The sequence below is a fragment of the Chrysemys picta genome, chromosome 16 (assembly GCF_011386835.1).
Source record: "Chrysemys picta bellii isolate R12L10 chromosome 16, ASM1138683v2, whole genome shotgun sequence".
Classification (NCBI taxonomy): Eukaryota; Metazoa; Chordata; order Testudines; family Emydidae; genus Chrysemys; species Chrysemys picta.
In genome coordinates, this window is record NC_088806.1 from 16057450 (window position 1) to 16063498 (window position 6049).

Here is a 6049-nt window from a genome sequence, read left to right on the forward strand (position 1 = left end):
CAACCTTGGCTTCAGCCCATTTGACGTGTTTCATCCTTCCACTATCTTCAGACAAAAGCTGTAATAAAGTAGAATTAAAAATAATTACCAGGGAGTTGTGCTGCTGCTACCCAGCTGCCAAATAGTTCCTTAAAATGTATAATTGACTATTTTACTTTCAGGCTGAAGTATTTTTATTAGGTCAAAGTGTTGACAATGTTGTCATTCGCTGGATCTGCCAACACCCCCTACTTTAGCTTTTTTCCCCCAAAATCTGACCTGTGCAGGCAGACAACTAGACTGGAGGTGTCTGGCACTGTATCAACACGGAATGAATCTGGGGAGATTTATGTTCATGTTTCCGAAGCCCAGGGAAGCTCTGCGCTGACTGAGCTCACTACAACAACGCTGTAAATGACCTCACTCTGTTGTCAAAATGAAACCGGCGCTGCACCACTGTGCTCAGATCCCCAAAGAACAGGCTACAGTTTTCATGTCTCCACCACTTACATTGAGACGGTCGACTTACTTTCTCTCTCTCAGCTGAGACATAGTTTTAAGTAAAAAAGGGAGCTAATCAGCAGAACAAGTAAGTCTCTAACCCATGGCAAATAGGCTTTTGTGTTTGCTACCCAAGCTTGGCATAAAATGTTAATTTGAAAATTATGCTTATTATGCTCATAACCCAAATGTGCCATTGCTCATTTCAGGTTCTCACCAGAACTCCTTGTCTTATTACTTGGTGGAGCAAGAACTTACTATTTGCAAGTTACTGCTGCTTGCACATACTAATGTGAAAAGGGGGGAAGCGGAGAAATATCCCGCAGTCCCTCCCTGTTGTGTATATTTCATATCAGAGGAGGGAGGTAAAACAGTTGTAATAGCCAAGGTAAATAGTGCCTGCTGTCTCGCACCTTTAAATGGATCATTTTTAAGGCAAATATAGTAACTGTAGTAATTTCTTTGATGCTCATCACAGTAATATGAGTGCCTCTGCTGAGTTGAAAATAAATAGCAATAATCCTTCCTTCCCAGCCTGTCGGAGGAATTGCTTGATTAAATTTAAATAAATTAATGGAGATATCCCATCTCCTAGAACTGGAAGGGACCTTGAAAGGTCATTGAGTCCAGCCCCCTGCCTTCACTAGCAGGATCAAGTACTGATTTTGCCCCAGATCCCCAAGTGGCCCCCTCAAGAATTGAACTCACAACCCTGGGTTTAGCAGGCCAATGCGCAAACCACTGAGCTAACCCTCCCCCCTCCCTATTAGTTTAAAGACTGCTTGTTTGCTGCTCAAACTGGGGTGTGCATCTGATGCTCTGCTCTGCACTCAGTTTCTCCCATTGAGTACAGACTCCAATTCAAGGTCACTGGCCTGATAGTTAAAGCTCTCCATGCAGCTGACCCTAGCTACTGAGAGATCCCATTCCCTTCTGTGTAGGGTGACTAGATCACCCAAGTCAAATATCGGGACGCGGGGGGAGGCGTGGCGGGGGTGGGGGTGGGGCCAAAAAAAAACAACCTTTCCTCCGCAAGCACTGGAGGGAGGCCCGGGAGACTCAGGGGAAGCGCGGGGCTGGGGTGAGTAAGAGTCCGGCCTGGTCCCGAGCAGGCAGGACTCAGTTGGGTGGTTGGGAGAGGAGGGGGGCGGCCCGCGGGGCCAGGCGGCGGCTGTTCTCCCCCCCCGGGCAGCGGGACTCGGGAACAGCCGCTGCTGCAGCTCCCACTGCCGCGGGGGAGGAAGCGGCCATGGCGCTTGCGGCTCTGGCGCCCCTGAACCCCCCGAGCCGGGGCCTGCTGCGGGGACCCAGCAGCGCGCACGCTGCGCCCAGCCCCTGGCCAGTCGCGTCTGGGCTGCTGCCCAGCTGGTGCTATCCCGCGGCGGCCCCGGGGCGGAGGCATCGGCAGCCCAGCCCCGTTCGTTCCCCTGCGGGACCCGAGCAGAACAGGGGGGCTGGGGCCTGCTGCCCCCACTCCGGGGCCGCCGCGGGATAGCACCAGCTGGGCAGCAGCCCAGACGCGACTGGCCAGGGGCTGGGCCCAGCGTGCGCGCTGCTGGGTCCCCGCAGCAGGCCCCGGCTCGGAGGGTTCGGGGGCGCCAGAGCCGCAAGCGCCATGGCCGCTTCCTCCCCCGCGGCAGTGGGAGCTGCAGCAGCGGCTGCTCCCGAGTCCCGCTGCCCGGGGGGGGGAGAACAGCCGCCGCCTGGCCCCGCGGGCCGCCCCCCTCCTCTCCCTACCACCCAACTGAGTCCTGCCTGCGCTCGGGACCAGGCCGGACTCTCACTCACCCCAGCCCTGCACTTCCCCTGAGTCTCCCGGGCCTCCCTCCAGCACTTGTGGAGGGAGGAGGAATGGTGAGCCCGGGGAAGAGGCGGGGATTCGGGGAGGGAGCCAATCGGGGGAGGAGGGGGTGGAGTCGGGGCGGGGGTGGTGCGAGCACTTCCGGGCTCCAGGCTCCGGCGCATTTCCTTGTTTGTCCAGTGTCCCGTCCGCACGTCGGTCGGGACGCGGGACAAACAAGGAAATATCGGGACAGTCCCGATAAAATCAGGACGTCTGGTCACCCTACTTCTTTGACCTCTGCTACATACTCCTGTCACTGTCAACAGTTTCACTGTTCATGTGAATAAATCGCTGGGGTAGAGCTGAGTGTTGCATTTGGTTCTGAACATGGCAAGACTTCTTGTGTCCGGTGGCACAGAATTTCATACACGTTCAGTGCCTGAGGGTACGTCTACACACACACAAAAACCCGGGGCTGGCTCATGCCAGCTGACTTGGGCTTGTGGACCTCGGGCTCAAGGGCTGTTTCAATGTTGTGTATAAGGCTCTGTTTGGACCCCGGGCTCTGGGACCCTTCCACCCTGCAGGGTCCTAGAGCCTGGACTCCAGGTGTAAGAGTAGTTAAGTTCTGGAACAGGCTTCCAAGGGTGGTTGTGGAATCCCGTCACTGGAGGTTTTTGAGAACAGGTTGGACAAACAACCGTTGGATGGTCTGGGGTTAGTTAGTTCTGCCCTAGTTGTGGGTGGCTGGGGTTGAACTCTGTGACCTCTTCAGGTCCATTCCATCCCAAGCAATACTCTAGGCTTTCCCAAGGGAGGTTGTAGATACACTAGGCGTCTGTCAGCTGACCTGGTTCCCAACTACTGGAACACAGTAGTTCCCTGGCCCTGGTAAAGCACAGTCTGTCTTCAATGTAGAAGGCACCAAAGCACATTCTCTAACTGTGCAGACCAGCGTGGTTTGGGCATGCAGGTCTCCATGCTGCTGCAGGATGGAAAAGCCATGGTGGACCACACACTAAAATGCTGTAGGGAACAGTGGTAGAGCCAAGGTGGTTCGAAAATGGGGGACCAGTTCTCATTTCCAGATCTGATTATTCCTGTAGCGTGGATGGGCCTAAGTCGTGGTTTCTTCAGAAGACATACAGAAAGCTCTGCTCTTCTGATGATAAAGGCCAGTCGGATTCAGTACAGGGGCCTGCTGAAACCATCTTTGTATCCATCCGTTATGCCACAGTTCAGAGTTAGTGTAGAGGGGCTCTAACTCCAGTTTTGTACCAGAATTAAGGCTGGGTGTGGTGAGGGTGTGAGCCGTGCTGTGCTGTGTTTAAAAGAGATTTTTGGCTGAGGTTCTGAGAGCCGATGTGGACAGGCCTGAGGGTGTGAACGCTGCTGGGAGGGCTAAACACCATAGGCAATGTTAACCTCTGGCAGGCCCAGAACAGTGATGCATTTGGTCCAGTAGATCACAGCCAAAAGTAAATAGATGGTGTCAACTGGCTTCCTTACTACAACTGAGAACAGGCTCCTGGCTAATAAACCGTGGTTAGGAAAGGCTGTGCCTGTGTCCCATGTACAGGCCCTAAACCCAGCTCCCAGCATTTTGCCTTTGGCTATGAGGGGCAAGGGCTGCTTGCTGTCACATCCTGTCCTCTGCTCCAGCTAATGCCCTGGGCCAGCACAGTGTAGCACCCCAGTTCTGCTCTCTGCCAGGCACAGCCCTGCCTTCACCCTGTTCTCCCTACGTTGCGGTGATAGCCCATGTCATATGTCGCTAATCCGTAGGAGGGCGGTGAGGCGGGGATGATAAACTGTGGTTTTTATTTCAATAAAGTTAGTGCAGAACATTGGAAACAGCTGTGGGGCCGCGCCGTGAGCACAAGAGCTGTTTTCTGAGCAAGGCCGGGGTAGCTGATGCATCTCTGAGCTCCTCTTGACAGAGCCCAGTGCTTTGGACAGCATAATCCAAATGGCCTGGAGTTCCTCATGGATAAGCTGCAGCGGTAAATTGTTCCACTACTTGATCTGTCCAGGAACAGTTGTATTGAACGTTTCTGTAAGAATTCCACTGAAAATTGGCACTAAACGTCTCCAGATGCCGTGCTTAAAAGAAAAAGAAAAGCTAATAAAATGAGGTGCCTCTGGCTCGGTGCTGAGTGAAACCTATTTAAAGAACTGACGGCCCTAACCACTCGAGGTAGGCTGGCTCCTTCATGTCAGAGTAGCTGTCCCGTTTGCCACCCCTTGGTGAGCAAAGTGAGCAATCAATATAATTTAATTCCATGGTAACAAACTTACCCTTCAGCCAGAGCCTCTCGTGTTGCTGTACAAATGATGGCCTAGGTTTTTATGTGGCCTTGCTCACCATCAGGTGTGATCTCATGATTATTAATGTATTTTATCCTCACAACATCCCTGTGAGGTAGGGAGGATAGATTAAGTGACTTGGCCAGGGTCACGGAGCCTTGAATGAAACCCATTGCTTTTGAGTCCTTGTGTACTTATTCACTGGCCACTACAGCCCCTATGTGACGTGGGTCTGCGTTACCCTCCTTTGAGCGGGGGAAATTGAGGCCCAGAGGCAGGAACTGGCTAGAGTGGGGAGCCAGAACCAGGAATAAAACCAGCATCCCCTGGATCTGCCGCTCTGCTTCCCCGTATCCATATGCCCCATTTCCATAATATAACTTAATCTTAAACCCCAGGCACAAAGAAGCTGCAGTGAAAGTTGGAACTCTGCCCTCAGTGGCATCCTGTCTGCAATGTGGCCTTTTGGAAATTTTCCCATTACTCTACCCCTGCCCAGCTCCACTGGGACCTGCAAAATTCCGTATAAGGTCGACGAATGTGTAAGGGCTAGTGTAACTTGAGAACTATGGAGTAAGCTGAGCACTAACCCTGTACCTGCTCTGTGCTACAGTTCATGTGCTCCTAGTAGACTCAGCTGTAGAATGAGACCTGGTTGCAGGAGCTCCTCGCATGCATTTGCCATAGACCCCTTCCCTTGCTAATTGTAACCGCTGCAGGCTGGATGAGATCATGGAAAGAAGTGTTCTGGAGCTGGCCTGGAGGGAGGGGCTGTCCAGCTGGAGCTCTGCAGGAGGACTGGGAAGGCAGGAGAAGCTTTGCTAGGCTGGGGAGAAGGACCAAGAGTTTGGGCGGGGGTTTGGTGGTGGTGGAGAGTTAACAGATTGTTTGAGTATCATCATCATCTCCTCCGGGCTGGGTGCATGAGAAGGGCTAGTTGGGCTAGCCAGTTCTGTAAGGTTTTCCCTGCAGTTTCTGTATTGACTTATTAGGGCTTGTCTACATGGGAAAATTAAACCTGTTTAAAAATCAATTTAGTTAAACTGGTGCAAAGCCCTGTATAGACACTGTTATTCAGGTGTAAGGATGGTTTGCTTCAGTTTAGCTTAAGCCAGTAAGAAACCAATACAATGTAAACCGCTTTTAATCGCAAAGAAGAGCGTCTACACTGGGCTTGCAGCATTTTAACCAAGGCCATGTCTACACTTACAAGCTCACAGTGGCAAAGCTGTACCGATACAGCCGTGCCCCTGTAAGAGCACTTGTGTAGGCGCATTATCCCGTCGGGAGGGAGCTCTGCTGTCGACATAATAAAACCAGCTCAACAAGCGGTGATAGCTCTGTTGGTGGGAGCGCGTAGATTACTCAGGCAGGTGTTTTTTCACACACCCTGAGTGACAAAAGTTTTGCTGACATAAGTGCTAGTGTAGACACGGCCTAAATCTGTCTTAAAACAGCCCTTTCGTTTAACCAGTTGGG